We start from the raw sequence: 17,509 nt of genomic DNA on the forward strand, positions 1-17,509 counted from the left end.
GTGCAGGCGGCCGAGCGATCGGTCCTACAGTTCCCGCCCCAGCCTCAGGGTCGGCTTGCGGGAAAACAAGCTTGGACTGTTTCGGGGACGAGCAGCGGGAGGAAGAGGAAAGACTGCGGACTTTGAAGTAACAGATCTAGGGGCGAGTTTCCACGGTTGCGCGCGCTTGAACCGGTGGCTTCCCGCCTGCGTTAAGCGCCTGCCCTCTTACCTGTGCCGGGATAATGAAGGAGCTCTTTCGGGAGGGGTCTGATGACTCTTGTCAGTGGTAGCAGCTTCTGTCCCCAATGCTGATATACTTGCAGAGGTGTGGGGTCTCCAGCAGACCAGAGGTTTCCTGGTGGCGGGAAACGTCTGTCAGACCCGGTCCAGGGTCCTTGGAGGGACATGGTCAATTCAGCCTGCCCTGTCCACCCTCTGACCCGTCAGGAAAGTGTTTCGGAGCAGCTCCATCTTGGGGGTGCTATGCTGTGCCTAGGGCTCCTTGGGCTCCGTGCGCACTCAGAGCGATGGAGACTTTTGGGGATGCCAACATCAGCTTGGGAGGATGAGGGGAAGAAAAAACAGAGCCAGAAAACCCAGATTCTAGTTTGTGTTGACTCCATCTGGGCGATGCCACCTGGGTATTGTGGACACAGCAGATCTTGAGTTTCCTTGCTAGAAGTGTCATATGAGATTCTGTGACACTTCTGTTAAGGTTGCTGTTATACGTCTTCAAAGCAGAAGCCACATTTGGGACTTCAAACTTGCACCCATCATGTTGATCAAAACCTCCACCTTCTGTGCAGTGGGGCACTTCCCAATAGAATGGTGGTGGTAGACTGGCCGGCACACCCCTGGCTGTGCTGTGGTGCTCCCTTGCCTGAGCCATCCTCTACTTCCTAGGAAAGGCGTCTAACCGGAGATCCCCAGCATACTCCCCAAAGTGTTAGTCACTCAGCCCTGTCCCACACTTGGGGACCCCATGGACTGTAGCCTGCTAGGCTCCTCTGTCCTTGAGATTTCCCAATCAAGAATACTGGAGTGGGTTGCCATGTCCTTCTCCAGGGCATCTTCCCCACCCAGGGATCGAACCCTGGTCTCTCGCATTGCAGGCAGATTCTTTACCATCTGAGCCACCAGTTCAGTTCCGTTCAGTCACTCAGTCATGTCCAACTCTTTGCGACGCCATGAACGCAGCAGGCCAGGCCTCCCTGTCCATCACCAACTCCCGGAGTTCACTCAGACTCACGTCCATCGAGTCAGTGATGCCATCCAGCCATCTCATCCTCTGTTGTCCCCTTCTCCTCCTGCCCTCAATCCCTCCCAGCAACAGAGTCTTTTCCAATGAGTCAACTCTTCGCATGAGGTGGCCAAAGTACTGGAGTTTCAGCTTCAGCATCATTCCTTCCAAAGAAATCCCAGGGCTGATCTCCTTCAGAATGGACTGGTTGGATCTCCTTGCAGTCCAAGGGACTCTCAGGGAAGCCTTCAAAGGACATCCTTAACTATAGTGTGAAAAGCACTACAGAGTTTCAAGGTAGGGGAGAGGAAGGGTAGGCTTGTTACTGTGGAGTCCCCTGAATTGTGCTCATCTGTGATCTTTAGTAATGAGCTGTGTATCCATTGTTGAGTTGATTTGAGTTCTTTAAAGAGAGCGGGAGAAGACTGCAACATGCCTTCTTGATCACTATACCTATTTCTTAGTCATTTTAAGCCAGTATTACATCTCTTCTAGCTTGGTTTTGGGCAAAATTGCTGCTTCATGAAATGATTTTCTACGTTCCTCCTGAGAGTGCCTGTAGACTTCAGAAATGTTTCTGGAGCACTGCTGGCAACACCTGGTGTTGGTTTCATAGTTGCAGCCCATTCTCTTTTGGCAAATCCTTAGAGACTAGGGTGTTGAGCTGATTTATGGAAGGCTAGTACAATTTCTACCTGTTAGTGCAATAATCATGGCTGTTCTTTTGAATAGGGGGCCCCTCTTACTTAGAAAAAAATAAACTATTAAGTTTGATTGAGTACATCAGAAATCCCGGTAAAACTTTTTATGAGGAACTTGCAAATTGTGTCCATTCCAACAGGGAGGAGGGTCCTAGGAAAGCAGCCACCACTGAGAAGTGTGGATTAAGGCCTGAACTACGCAGGTCATAGGAGAGATTGCAGTTGCTTCATCCTGCTTCCAAGGAGTTACTAGACAGAGTATTCTCTCTCTCTCTCTACCACTACCCCCTTTTCTCTTCTTCAGTGGTAAGGTGAAGGAAAATGTCAAATCCTGGGATTTTCACTTGAAATTTGCTGTTCCATTCTGCAGGCTATACCTTTAGCATAGGACGCATCTCAGCTAACCAGACTTGATGTGGAGGAGTCTCTACTTGGAGCGTCTGAGATGCCACACTACGAGTGCAGTCAGGGCTGAGCTTCTGGCTGTTTGCGTGTCCCTGTGAAAAGGCATCTCTTTCCCAGGGCGCCAGGCTGTTCCTTCTAGCCATTCTTCTCACAGATGTCACTGGATGGGAAATGTCCACAGCCTGGACAGTGACCCTGAGAGCCCCTGGCTGACATGAGGGGACTGCGGGAAGTGCAGTAGTGGGAGTTGGTAATTGGCTTTAAATAGATCTGAATATAACTTAAAAAAACTATTCAATATCAAAGACAAATAAACGATAAACTGAAAAATCTCTTAAAGAAAGCACATTTGTACTTGAACATGTTTTTCAGTTCTAATTGTTCTCAGGAAGCATCCTTTCAGCCTGTGCTGAAGTGGTTGTGTATGTGACGGTGCCTGCAGCTTGTCCTTTTACCAACAAGCTTGTTTTCAGAGAAGAGAAATCCTTGCCAACTATACACAACTTTCATGTCAGAAAAATAAAAATAAGCCTACAAAAGCCACTGTTAACATGGAACCCACTGTCTTTGTTCCCTTGGGAACGGAACCCTGAAATAACTTCTTTGGGACTGATTGATGTGCCTGATAACATAAATACAGAAGCTACAAAAAAGAATATTCATGATAACTCATGATTATTAAAGACCCTTCCCATGGTATGAAATAAATGGTTTTCAGAAAATAAGCAAGACTTGGAGCAAGAGTCCTTAACAATCTTCAGTATGACCCCAAAATATAAATGCAAAACAAGCATCTGATATGATGCTTTTTAAGTGCTTTAAATAGCTTGCCTCAGTAATCAAACCCCCCCATTTCTTATATCTAAGTTAAAGTATTACAAAAGCTTAAATTTTAGAGTAAAACAGCTATACCACAGTAAAAATTTTAATGCAAGGATTAAAGAAACATTTAGTATTAAAGGAAACTATTTCCAGCTTACAATGGGTTTTTTGTTGGCTATTGGTCTTCCCTTGTCCAGACCAATCAGTTTGAAGATAAGAAAAACCTAAAGATTCAGGGTAAAATTCAAGCCCTTTCCTTCACTACCATCAACTATATATATATATATATATATACACACACATATATATATATAAGTTAGCATAAAACCTAGAATCAAATGGAGCTTTTTTGGCCTCTGTGGCAGCTTATCACTTGTCAGGATTGCTCTGTGGTATACACTTAAAAATGCCAATTTTTAAATCCCATGGGTCAACTGGAAACCATGTATAAATCATAGCTACATTTGTTTCCTTGACATTTCCTGGTTTCCAAACCAAAAAAAGCTTCTTTCCACTTACTTCCTGGCATGTTCACTTTATTTCTCCACTTTATTTTTTATTTTCTTTTTGCAGCAGTTTAGGAGAGCTTTATAATAACAGCAGCATGTTTAGAACAAGCCAATTGTCAGGGTATTCCTTTCACAAAGTATTTTGAAATTGTTGAATTGGACTTCTGTGCATTGGCTTTAAAGATTTACAGCATCACTCCTGAAGTTGGGGATCTGTAAGCTGAATGAATTTATACCAGCAGGCAGAGAAGGGTAGATGATAAATGGGATTTCAGTCCCACAATTTACTAGTCTTGGCATCTAACCTCTTCAACTTCCTGAGCTCCAACTTCCTCTTTCCTAATATGATGGCCACAACTACCTATGCAGTGATGAGCGAATTAGGTAATGTAAAGTGTTGGTCAGTAAGCCTTTTGATGGCAAGTACCAGAATACCCTTGTGGCTCAGCTGGTAAAGAATCCACCTGCAATGTGGGAGACCTGGGTTCGATCCCTGGGTCAGGAAGATCCCCTGGAGAAGGGAAAGACTACCCACTACAGTATTCTGGCCTGGAGAATTCCATGGAATGTATAGTCCATGGGGGTTGAAAAGAGTTGGACACAACTGAGCAACTTTCACTTTCACCAAAATACCCAAGTGCGATCCCTTAAACAATACAGTTGTTGAATTCGCTTACATAACCAGAGAAGCCTGAAAGGCAGGCTGCAGACCTTGGGTCAGTTCCATGACTTGGCCATGACTGGGTTCCAGGTTATTATCTGCCATTCTCATGGCCACAAGATGGCTGCTGCAGCCCCAAGCCTGTGTAGCCAAGGAATAGCCAAGGTAGAAGGGAAGAGGGCGAGAAAAAGCCATCTTCTCGAGAGGCTTTCTCCTTTATTTGAGTCAGGGAAATTTCCTTAGAGCCACCAGCCAGAATCGGGACCTGTCAAGGGTAATGGGGTTGCCCCAGGAGACTTTGGCCGAGTTTGGTACAGCCTCTGAGCCTGGGCATGTTGCCAGTGGAAGAAAATTGTAGCTTTGTGTGGAATGGAGCCTAGGAATGGCTATTAGGGAGCGACTAACAGTGGCAGGTGGGTGCCCTAGAATGTTGCCCCACTAGGAGGACAAGAGTGGGGGTAGGGGAGGGGAGAATCATCAAACTGTGGCGCCACAGTTCTCATCACCATATCCTCTTCACTGCTGCACACTTTGGGGACACTCTCCAGCTGCGAAATTTCTGTTTCCTTCAAGGTCCTGCTCTCCAGCTCTGCCTCTAGCCATAGTCAAAGACAAGGTTGATCGTTTGGGATTCTCTCTGGCACAATCCTTTGTAGTTTGTGATCTTGAACCCTTAAGCGCCTCCTGTTCTGATCCCAAGATGACTGGCTGGAGTGGCTGGGGATGGCACTCTAGGGTCCTGCTTTCCAACTCTTTCCACATCACGGCACACACAAAAATGATAACACCCGCACGTTACCGTGCAGTGAGTGGAAGAGGTGCCTCGGGCCGGAGGGACCTGTCCTAGCTGCTCTGAGGACCGAGGAGATCAGTAAACCTGAATCTATATGTGGCGCCTTGTACCCATCAGGTGTGCCCAGACAGCTCTGCTTCCCCTCCTCACCCCAGCCCCAACTGTAGGCCCCCTTGGTTTTTTTCAACATCCATATCTCACCATGACCTCCAAATCCCCTTCTAAAGTGTGTACAGTTACAATATGGTCCCCAGAGCAGGATGTTTCTTTACCTTTGTTGAGCATCATCTCATTAGGTTCCACCTTTCTAGTTGTCTTTGGATCCTTATTCTATCAAATAGTACTGTGACAGGACCCCGACTCTCACTGGCTTAATTAAAAAGGGAATTCATTGGCTTGAGTAACTGAAATGTCCGGGGTAATATCTGCTCAGGCACAGTTGCTGCTGCTGCTAAGTCGCTTCAGTCGTGTCCGACTCTGTGCGACCCCATAGATGGCAGCCCACCAGGCTCCCTCGTCCCTGGGATTCTCCAGGCAAAAACACTGGAGTGGGTTGCCATTTCCTTCTGCAATAAGGCACAGTTAGAAGTGCCTTGATTTTGTGTTTCTTTGCGTTGGCTCTGTATCTGTCAAAGGTCCCCTTTCTCTTCCCATGAAACGGCAGCAGCTACCAGCAGCTCCAAGTCCATACCCTCCGTGTTAGAGGTTCTCTTTCCCAATATCACTGAATCACTCCAGTGGTCGATATGGTTTGCCTCAACTGGTCACTGAGATGAGCCAGGCAGCCTCTCCAGTCACGGGGTCTGGGGGTGGGGGGATGGATTGTGCACCTGTGCACATCTGTGTGTACCCCACTGGAGCTGAAAGGACTGGGAGTGGAGGATGGCCCCTAAAGGGCAATTTGGAGTGTTGTTATTAGAAGAAGAGGAAGAAGACACGGGGCCAGTCAAATCAAGTAGATGATCATCCAAGGAATAACAGGAGAGGGGCTGGGGCAACAAGCTGGAGCCACATACTGGAGAAATTCTTCCTCCATTACTTGACATCCAGCTAAAAGATTTTTGATCAAATGGGATAGGCTGTAGGTTGGTAGATACTTGTTTTGTAGGTGTTTATGTATGTTGATAAATTGGGGTTTATCTGTGGTTGTATCAAAATCTGTATTTCTCTGAATATAGTATGCTCACAAAATGTGAGCTTAACAAGTTATAGGATAACTTTAAATCTTAAAACTTCCCCACAACAGCATCATGAGTTTTGGAAGATAAAAGTTATTGTCCTTGTTTTACAAGGGAGAAATGTCACTGAGAGGAAGGCCATGACCTGTTTTGGGCACACAGGCCAGACCTAGGCTCTCTCAGGGCAGCAGAAGTCTTTGGCAGGAGGAGTGATAAGGGAGGGTGTGTCTTCTGCACCCTTTGTATGAGTTTCATGTCCAGCCGAGGGCAGTCAGGACCACCTGCTCCCAGGGCCCACCTTCCTCAGCCCACTTCCATCCGCTTCCCAGGGAGTGTTCTCCCCATAGGAGTGTACTTGTGAGGAAGGAGGCTGCTCTCTGGCCTGGCTGAGGAGTGTTGGGGTGCCTGAGTCTCGGTGACCTGGAGCAGTGAGGCCAGGAGGTTGCTCAGCTTTGCCTGGTGCTGTGGGTAATGGTGGCCTTGAGGGGCCTGAGTCTGAAGAGGAGGTACTCTGGACAAGAACTCAGAAGTCCACTGTCTTTCATCTGTTCAAGCTGCTGTTACAAAACTGGATGGCTTAAACAACAGATACTTATTTCTCACAGTTGCGGAGGCTAGGAAATCCAGAATCAAGGTATCAGCAGGTTTGATGTCTGGTGAGGACCTGCTTCCTGGTTCATAGATAGCTGTCTTCTCACTCTGTCCTCATAGGGCAGACAGAAAGGTTGAGGGAGCACTCTAGGGTCTCTTTTTTGTTGTTGTTTTTCAGTCAATAAGTTGTGTCTGACTCTGTGACCCCATAGACTGTAGCCCACCAGTCTCCTCTGTCCATGGGATTCTCCAGGCAAGAATACCGCAGTGGGTTGCCGTTTCCTACTCCAGGGGATCTTCCCGACTCAGGAATGGAAGCTGCGTCTTCTGTGTTGGCAGGCTGATTCTTTACCACTGAGCAACCTGGGATGCTGGCGTCTCTTTTATAAGCATACTAATTCCATTTGTAAGGGCTCCACTCCCATGTCCTAACCCCCTCTCAAAGCCCCCATCTCCTAATACCATCATATTGGGGATTAGGTTTCAACACATGAATTGCAGGGAGTGAGGGGCACAAGCATTCAGTTTATAGCAGCCTCTACCACCTGCTGCTGTGTAGCCCAGGCGGCTCCAGAACCTCAGTTCTCTACACATGAGATGGGGCTAAGAGCACTGCTCAACCTGTGGGGAGGGGCCATGGTGATTCAGGGAGAGAGGGGAGGGCTGGACAGAATATTCTGTGCAGCCCAGGGTGAACTCTGAGCCTTGGATCTCACTGTTCTTAAGTGTCAAGGCCCCACAGAGCTTTGGTATAATCCTGTACCTTCAGGGAGCCTTCTCTTTCACCACAGATTTCTATACATTTCCCCCTTTTCCCTTGTAATTCTGACTCCTGACCCCCGACTAGGCATTGTTAGGTGTTGGTGGGAGATAGAGTTCTTTCAAACCCTTTTCTCTTTGCTTAGGAGCTTCTCAACTCACCCTCCTTTAGGGTGTTATACCCAGTGTTGGGAATTAGCATGCCTGCTTGGCAACCCTTCCCCTTCCTCCTTTTTTCTTTAAATTTAAATAACCAAGATGTGTGCTAGTCTAACATGGTTAATGTTATTGATGATCCCACCACCCTAAAACAAGGACTATGTAACCTTTTGCATGATTTTCTCCAGTCTTTGTTTGGATGTACAGATTCATATATCTCTAAGTGTGCACACTATTTACACCTTGCCTCTGTGTATTTCAACCTTTTTATCAAAAATGTTTTTCCAAGTGCTGTGCAGTCCTTGTGGTCATATTTCATGGCCACACAGGATTTCATAGGTGGAATCTGCATCCCTCTATTAACATGACATCTAGGCCAGTCCACACCTTCGTTGGTACAGTACAGCTGACGGTTTTGTGGGGAAGCATTCTTACTTCTATTATTTTTTATGATGTAGAGCAACTGCCTAAAGAGGGTCATTTTTAGGGCTTTGTATTTTGTCTTGATTTTGGAACATTTAAGTTTGTCCGTGACATACATGTTTATCCTCCTGTGGAATTCCCAAACTGTTAAATCAAATGATTTTGATATATCAAATTTAAATCAAATTGTTAAATCAGGCTTCAAGTTTTATGATGGGAAAAGTGGATTCAATCTGTCTTTCGGTTGAGCTTTTATTTTATGTCAGTTAGGTCTGTTGTTGTTGAAAGCAAAAGCAAAAAGCAAATGATAAAGAAGTCTGAAAATAAGATTTGGAGGAACTCTGAAGATTTCATTTCAGAATTAGGCTCATTTGTTGATTTGGCGCAGAATCCTGCTTAAGCAGTGTTTTGCAGAGCCTGCACTCCGTCTGCGATGCAATTTCTAATTCTGTGAACAAATGTAACAGTGTTTGGTAAACTTCTCCATAGGCCACACACAACCTCCAGCTCTTCTCCAGTTGATTTTCTCTATGTGTAGGATCAGGATTAATCTTTAACTGTTGACACAGGCATTTAGAAAGCAGCCCTTCATCATATCTGGAAACATATTTCAGTACTAAGCACCAACCATTGGGAGAAAAAAATAAGTTTGCAGATATAATTTAAAAAAAATACTATGTCTGCCCTACCAGATTTTATTTTATCTTAGTATTTGTTTTGGCTCAGATGGTAAAGAATCCACCTGCAATGCAGAAGACCTAGGTTTGATCCCTGGGTCGGGAAGATTCCCTGGAGGAGGGCATGGCAACCCACTCCAGTATTCTTGCCTGGAGAATCCCATGAACAGAGAAGCCTGGTGGGCTATAGTCCATGGGATTGCAAAGAGTCGGACACAACTGAGTGACTAAGCACACATTATTTATTTTTGGCCATACTGTGTGACTTGTGGGATCTTAGTTCCCTGACCAGGGATCAAACCCAGACCATCAGTGATGAAAGCTCAGAGTCCTAACCACTGGACTGCCAGAGAATTCCTTGCAGATATAGTTTTTAAAAAAGGCATGTCTGTGTACTCCTGGAGGCTACAGGGGAAATGGTTAAGGGCCTTCCGGTGTACACCGTGGACAGAGGTTCACATATTCGTTCTTGTGGTATTTCTTAACAGCCCCATCCCAACCCCTGCTAGACAGGCTTCACTCTCCCAGAGGGGCAGTGATCAGCCCCAGGTGGGGGCGGCAGTGTACACCCAAGCCTGGATGACCTGACTGAGTCCCTTTGTGCAGCCTCACATCAGCCCCCCAGGGAAACGATACCTTAGCTTTTCCTGTCAGTGTGGACATCCTCTGCAGGGGTTTGATGTGTAGAGCAGCAGGGAATACTTTAGCTTTAAGCAGAACTGGGTTCCCATCTGAGTTCTGCCATTTCCCAGCTGTGTTGTTGTTGTTTAGCAGCTGAGTTGTATCCAATTCTTTTGCAACCCCACGGACTGTAGCCCATCAGGCTCCTCTGTACATGGGATTTCCCATGCAAAAATATTGGAATGGGTTGCCATTTCCTTCTCCCTGGAGTCTTCCTGACCCAAGGATCAAGCCTGCTTCTCCTGCTTTGGCAGGCGGATACCTTACCACTGAGCCACCAGGGATGCCCTCCCAGATGTGCAGATTTGGGTAAATGGTTGTTTTTCCAAACCTCAGTTTGCTCATCTACTAAATGGGGATTACTGTATTTGCCTCATAAGGTTTCTGTGGGGATTAAACCAGTTGATATGTCTGAAGAGCTCAACACATCGTATACCTCCTGAAAATGGTTCTTTTTGTTGGAATACTTTCTTTGACTGAATCCAGAAGGAATGTCTTTGTCTGCTAATTGGACAGGAGGTCCTGTGGTTACAAGCACAATCTTAAGATCTTTTTACCACTGGGGTTCTGCCATCCTGTTAAGGACACACAGAAGAGAAAAAGGTATCAACATGTCCAGTCTCTGAGTCAGTGATGTGAAATGTGACTTGGTTGTTGAAGAAATGCAGACTGCATTAGTTTCATTGCCCCATTTTTTTTTTCAGTCTCTCATTTGAGCAAAATGAGATTTTTCCATTTAAATTAAAAATTTCAGTTTTGATCACAATAGAAATATAATTATTCATGAAAATTATTAGATGGATTTTCATTGTGAAAGGGCTCTCAAACACCCAATAAGTTTGCTTTAATTAATAAGTGAGTCTGCTTTCATGAATATGCAGTATGGCACAAGTACTCCAAGTGCTCATGGTTAAACTAATGAGTTAAGAGGCCTCACACATATCTGTTTCGATTCATATTGGTAAATGAGAAAACCTTTGTCTTTCTGATGTAGCCACAAAATCGGGGACGTGGGAGTACCTTCCAATAGGTAACGTGAACTTTTAAAACAGAATTTGCTTCCAACTTTACGTTGTGAAATAAATCATAAAGTAGTTAGAAAAAATTCTGGTGTTTTCAGAAGACAATTTAAATAAAATCTATCAATACTTAACTTGGGCCTCCAAGGAGGATCATCACACAAAAACCAGGGTCTGTCCATTTACTTAACTGTGCCTTTTTGTGTGATGTATGGGCTGTTAGCATCTTGTGTTCATACCCATCTTTTGGTTCAGATGAATGAAGGACAAGTTCACACAGCACTGGGAATAGAGTGTGTGTGTGAGGGTGAACCAGTGCAAGGACTGGGAGAGCCTGAGAGTGTGCATGCATATGGGTGTGTATGTGTGTATGAGCAAGTGTGCACACATGTGAGCATGCCGCCTGTGTGTGTATACATGTGAGTACACATGAATGTGAGTGTGTGCATGTGTGGGGGTATGTATGAGTGTGTGTATACACATATGCAGACGTTATTTTGTCTCGCTGATCATGCCTACTATGCCAGTTGTCTTGCTGTATCTCACTGTGCCCCCTGTTCGCTGAACCCAGGGTAAGCAAGGTGAGAACAGGGAAGCTGGATAGGAACTGCAGGCATGTTTATTTTCTTTGGGCTGGCCAAGCAGGCGTAGCAGCAGACATAACATGACCTCTCGTAACTAACCTCTCCTAAAATAACGTCCTCAGGGCTTTCCAGGTGGAACTTATATATGCTTACAGAACAAAAGTAGCCTGTGACCAAGCAAGTATCTCATATCACACGTGCAGCGCTGTAAGTCGTCTCAGCTGTTACATAATCATTATTCACAAAACATGGGCAAGAGCAAGAGCACGTGGGGCGAGAAAGCATGACCACGCCATCTTGGCTAACTTGCTTTTTTCCTACATATATGCACACAGGAGCTGGGAAGGAAGTGGGAAAGGCGAGACCAACTTAACCTCTTGCCTCCCCACAGAAGTTGTCCCACCTGGAAGCCTGGCACAACTCAAGCCATTGCTTCAGAGCTGGGAGACCTGGGTTTGAGCCTGGAGCTGCCTCTAAACTGACCACAGTGTCCTGGGACAAATTAGTCAACTTTTCCAAGCCTCAGCTTCCTCCTCTGGAAAAAGGGTGATGGTGTCTGCTTCACTACATTTCTGTGAGCATGGAGTAAGGCCCCTTCTCCGGACTTCCCTGGGTGGTAAGGGGCCAGCACTGCCCTCCTTACCTACTCCCCGCGTGGCTGATCCTAGCCACAGGGCTGCCAGGATTGCTAACATCAGTGTCACATCCTTCCTGGGGACAATTCCTCCTCCTCCTTCCAGCTCCTGTGATGAAACTCACACCTTAGGAGTGGCTGTGAATGAGTTGAGCTGGAAGAAGCACCATAGTATCACTCAGCCCAGCCAATCCAGGTTCTGCTGCTGCTGTCTTCCTGGGCTTTTGTTTAATCAGTGCTCCCTGAGTCCATGGCTACTGATCATTCTTTCCATTCCTCTTCTTAAATATTCTCAAAGGTGTCTCCCTCCCCTCACCCCCATCAACCCTCAGTGCCTCTCATCACCTGCAGGCTAATACGGTGAAAACATCTCAATCTGCCTGGCAGTCAAAGTCCTTTCAGTCTATCCCTGCCTCCTCTCACTTCAGTGGACTTGGGGATAGTGGGGGAGTGGAGTGGGGTGGGGGCAGGGGTAAGTGAGGGCACCCCATCTGTTTTAGTGTACTGGTGCTGCCCTAACAAATTACCACAGTCAGCGTGGCTGAAACAACAGATGTTTCTTTTCTCATCATCCTAAAGGCTAGAAGTCTGAGATCCACGTGTCAGCAGGTTGGTTCTTCCTGAGGCCTCTCTCCTTGGATGGCCGTCTTCTCTCTGGTCCTCACATGGTCTTCCTTCTGTGTGTATATGTGTCTGAATCTCCTCTCCTTAAGAGAGTGGTGTCCATATGACACCAGTCATATTGGATCAGGGACCACCTGATCCAATAACCTCATTTTAACTGAATTATCTCTTTAAAAACCCCATTACAAATGCAGACACACTCAAGGACTGGGGGGTTAGGACTGCAACACATGAATTTTGGCAGGGGCCAAGATTCAACCCACCACCATCTAATTAGACCTGCACATCAAGAAATGCCAGATGTTCACTGAGGACAGGATCAAGAGGGCAGGGTTCAGCAAGAACAGGTGGAACCCCGTGTGGGGATTAAAGCAGGCCTAAGCAGGCCTGACATGGCAGCTGGGCTGTGGTGTGGAGAAGGCTTCGAGGCCCCACATGGGAGCAGCCTGAGTGCTCTTTTCAACATGTCAGAAGCCATGATGGAGGGAATTCCCTGGCAGTTCAGTGGCTAGGACTCCACATTCTCATTGCCAAGGGCCCGGGTTCATTCCTTGGTTGGGGAACTAAAGACCCCACAAGGCATGCAGTATGGCTAAAAAGAAAAAAGAAAAAGCCATGATGGAAATTGTTCATCCCCCTCACAGAGCTCACATAGTTGGTGGGATTTCTTTCTGCCGCGCTGGTGTAATGAACCTTAGAAGAGGGGTTCTGATTTGAAGTGATGTGTGTGTCTTTGAAAAATAATGAACAGGAACATGAATTAACGATTACTGGAGACTTGTATTTTGTTTGCAGACCACACCTTTCAAAACACACTTACTTACGTATTTTGGGACTGAACAAGGACCCTTAAGGAAATGTTTGCCGATGTGGTTTATAAGAGTCATTCAGCATGCCAATGGAAGTCACCCATTAAACTCATATTCTTTAGAGAAAAGTTTCTGAGCTCCTGCCAAATGCCTGGGTTGGGCTAGATGTTCTCATTGTCTTTACCTGGCTCTGCCGGGATGTTTACCTGGCACCGTGGTGGAAGCTGAGGCTCAGGATGGTGAACGGATACCTCCTGAGCCCAGGATTCCTGCCCCGCAAGCCAGCCAAGCCCGCGGGGGGCCAAGGCCCTGGGCGTCCTTGTCCTCTGGCTTTTGTTAGGTTATATGTGATATATAGTGAACTCCATATATTTGAAATGTATAATTTGCTACATTTTGACACATGTGTACACCTGTGAGATCATCTCCACAGTCAAGATAGTGAACACGCCCAAGCCCATGACCCTCAAAACTTTTCCTCTTTCTTCCTTGAATTCTCTCCCTTCCATTCTTTCCTACCTGCCACCCAGGTATTGCTGATTTCTTTTCACAATTGATTAGTTTTCCTTTTTGTAAGATTTTTATATGAATGGAATCACACAGTATGCATTCTTTGGGGGTGGGGAGAGGAATCTGGTTTCTTTCACTCAATATGATTATTGACTCTTTCTTAGATACTTTTGCATACATTGTTAGTTCATTCTTTTCTGTTACTATTATTATATGGATTTGTCCATCCTAAAGGAGATCAGTCCTGGGTGTTCATTGGAAGGACTGATGTTGAAGCTGAAACTCCAATACTTTGGACACCTCATGCAAAGACCTGACTCATTTGAAAAGACCTTGATGCTGGGAAAGATTGAGGGCAGGAGGAGAAGGGGACGACAGAGGATGAGATGGTTGGATGGCATCACTGACTCAATGGACATGGGTTTGGGTGGACTCCAGGAGTTGGTGATGGACAGGGAGGCCTGGTGTGCTGCAGTTCATGGGGTTGCAAAGAGTCGGACACAACTGAGCGACTGAACTGAACTGAACCACAGTTTTTTAATCCTTTCACATGTGAGTGGATATTTGGATTATTTCAGTTGGAGGCTATTACAAATAAAGCAGCTATGGACATTCATGGACAAGTCTTTGTATGGAATATACTTTCATTTCTCTTGGGTATAAATACCTTGGAGTAGAATGGTTCATTGTCTGATAGATATGTGATTAACTTTTTAAGAAACTGACAAACTCTTGTTCAAGACCATCTTATTATTTTACATTCCCATCAGCAGTATATGCAAGTTTCATTTGTTCATATAGTATGTCTCTATTTTGGGGGGGTGCTTGTAAGACTTTCTTTTTATCCCTGGTTTTAAGCAATTCAATTATGTTATGCCTTGGTATAGTTTCCTTCATGTCTATTTTGCCTAAGTTTCATTAAGAGTCTTGAATCTGTGATTTTATAGTTTTCATCAAAATTTGAAAAAGTTCTTGGCCATTTCTTCTTCAGATGCTTTTTGCTCCTCTCCTTTGTGGAACTCCAATTACACACATATAAGGCCACTTGAATCCCAAAGCTCACTGCCATACTTTCTTTTTAAAATAATTCTTTCTCTCTGTGTTCATTTTGGATAGTTTCTATTACTGTTTTACTAATCTTTTCCTCTGCAATGTTTAATCCTCCATTAATCCTTTCTGTCCTGTTTTCCATCTCAGACATCATAGTGTTCATCTCTAGAATTTCAGTTTAGGTTGTTTAATATCTTTGATGTCTCTACTTAGCCTTTTGAACATAGACCACACAGTTCCAATCCTTGTTTTAAGGTCTTTGTGTGCTATGGCAGTTGTGGATCATTCTCAATTAACTGATTTTTTCTCCTTATTATGGGGCCTATTTTTCCTGCTGATAATTTCTTATTATATGCCAGATGTTATGAGTTTTACCTTTCTAGGTGCTGGATATTTTTATTTTTCTATCAATATTCATGAGCTTTGTTAGGTCATAGTTGTTACTTGGAAATAGTTTAATCTTTGGGGGTTTTGTTTTTAAGATCCATTAGGTGGAATCAGAGCTGTATTTAGTGTAGAGCTGGTTATCCCCTACCCCTGAGGCAGGACCCTTCTTGGTCCCCTGCTCAGTGTCGTAACCAGTGCTCTTCCCAGCCCCGCGTGAGACCTGGGCACTATTCCCTCTAACCCTTTCCTTGCCTCAGGTTGTCTCTTCACACACATGTGCCCTCTGCTGAATACCCAGTGAAGATGCTGGATGGCTTCCATGGTTCCTGTGTGCAGCTCTCACCTACCAGGCCCTTTGTTCTGCAAACTCTAGCTACTTTGGTATCCCTGGACTCCTAGCTGCAAGGTTCCACCTGTATCTCTTCTTCTTGTGCCACAACCTAGAAAACTCTTTCCAGGTAGGAATCCAGAGTAGTTTTTTTTTCTGTGTCTTTGAGGATCATTCTCCTTCCTTGCTTTATCTCAATATCTTCAAAACCATTGCTTCATATATTTTGTTTGTGGGATTTTTTTTTTATTGTTGTTGTTTGGATTTTTGACATTGTTTTAGGCAGGAGGGTAAGACTAATCATTCCTACTCCATCTTGCCTAGAAGTAGAAAGCCGTGATATAGCTTTAAAGATTTTTTAGAATAATTTTAGATGTATGTAGAAACATTGTGGGCTTCCCTCATAGCTCAGTTGGTCATCTGCCTGCAATGAAGGAGACCCGGCTTCAATTCCTGGGTTGGCAAGATCCCCTGGAGAAGGAAATGGCAACCCACTCCAGTATTCTTGCCTGGAGAATCCCATGGACAGAGGAACATGGCAGGCTATAGTCCACAGGATCACAAGAGTTGGACACAACTTCGTGACTAAACCACCACCAGAAACATTGTACGTGTATACATAACCATAGTGCGTGCATGCTAAGTCATTTTACTCGTGTCCGACTCTGAAACCCTATGGACTGTAGCCCACCAGGCTCCTCTGTCCATGGGATTCTCCAGACAAGAATACTGGAGTGGGTTGCCATGCCCTCCTCCAGGGAACCTTCCCAACCCAGAGACTGAGCCCACATCTCTTATGTCTCCTCCATTGGCTGGTGGGTTCTTTACGACCAGCACTACTTGGAAATCCCACATAACCATAGTGCATTTGTCAAAAGTAAAAAGTTAAATGTGATGCAATACTCTGGAAGGCAGAATTCTAAGATTGCTCCTAAGGTTACCATTCCTGGTTGTACACACTTTGTATAATTCCCTCCCCATGAGTGTAGGCAGAACCTGTGATTATGATGATAAGACTGAGTTACTCAACCTATGATTGAGTTACTAATCAGTTAACTGGGTTAATTTAAAAGTTTATCCTTGGTGGGTCTGAGCTAATTTAATTAGGTGAGTCCTTAAAAAAGATTGGACCCTTCCCTGAAGCATGAGAGGGTTTGTGGACAGGACCACATGGCAAGGAACTGGCAGCAGCCCCTAGCCAGCAGTTAGGAAGGACTGGAGGCCTCAGACCACAAGGAACCACATGAACTTGAAAGAGGACCCAGAGGTGCAGAAGCACTGAGTGACACATTGATTTTAGCCTTTTGAGACCCTGAGCAAAGAACCAAGTTCATCTGTGTCTAGACTTCTGATCTCATAAACTATTAAGATAGCAAATTTTTGTTGTTTTTAAAAACTTCTAATTTGGTGGAAATTTGTTATGCAACAATGGAAAATGAATATGATTGCTACTAACTAAAAAGAACCAGGTCAAATTCATGAGTAACAATAACCTACTATTCATCTAGAAAGATCTCAATAAAAACTAATGTGAAAAACAAAAGACTCATGTGAAGGCCAGCATGAAGCCATGGACCTCTCCCATCACCTCCAGTTTTCAGGGTGCTTTTCACACACTCATATTGTGGTTCAGTTGGAGATAGTTAGAATTCTGATCAAGAATGGGTCTATTATATGAGAATATATTTTCAAACCATATATATGATGAGGATATAGTATCCAAATATGTAAAGAACTCGGAGAAGGCAATGGCACCCCACTCCAGTACTCTTGCCTGGAAAATCCCAGGGACGGGGGAGCCTGGTGGGCTGCCGTCTATGGGGTCGTACAGAGTCGGACACGACTGAAGCGACTTAGCAGCAGTAGCAGCAGCATGTAAAGAACTCTTATAGCTCAATAATAGACAAACAACCCAATTTTAAAAATGGACAAGCGGCTTGAACAGACATTTCTTCAAACAAGATGTGCAGAGAGTCAGCAAGC

At 45.1% G+C, this 17,509-nt stretch overlaps 1 protein-coding gene and 1 pseudogene across 6 annotated transcripts in view; both read left to right on the forward strand.

The window, feature by feature from the left end:
• The window catches only part of LOC102409934, a 742,713-nt pseudogene that overhangs the window by 138,357 nt on the left and 586,847 nt on the right, over positions 1-17,509 (forward strand).
• Positions 1-17,509, forward strand: part of COL23A1 (collagen type XXIII alpha 1 chain) — a 411,900-nt gene that overhangs the window by 3,337 nt on the left and 391,054 nt on the right. The gene's annotated exons all lie outside the window — the stretch shown is intronic.

The sequence above is a fragment of the Bubalus bubalis genome, chromosome 9 (genome assembly GCF_019923935.1).
Source record: "Bubalus bubalis isolate 160015118507 breed Murrah chromosome 9, NDDB_SH_1, whole genome shotgun sequence".
Taxonomy (NCBI): domain Eukaryota; kingdom Metazoa; phylum Chordata; class Mammalia; order Artiodactyla; family Bovidae; genus Bubalus; species Bubalus bubalis.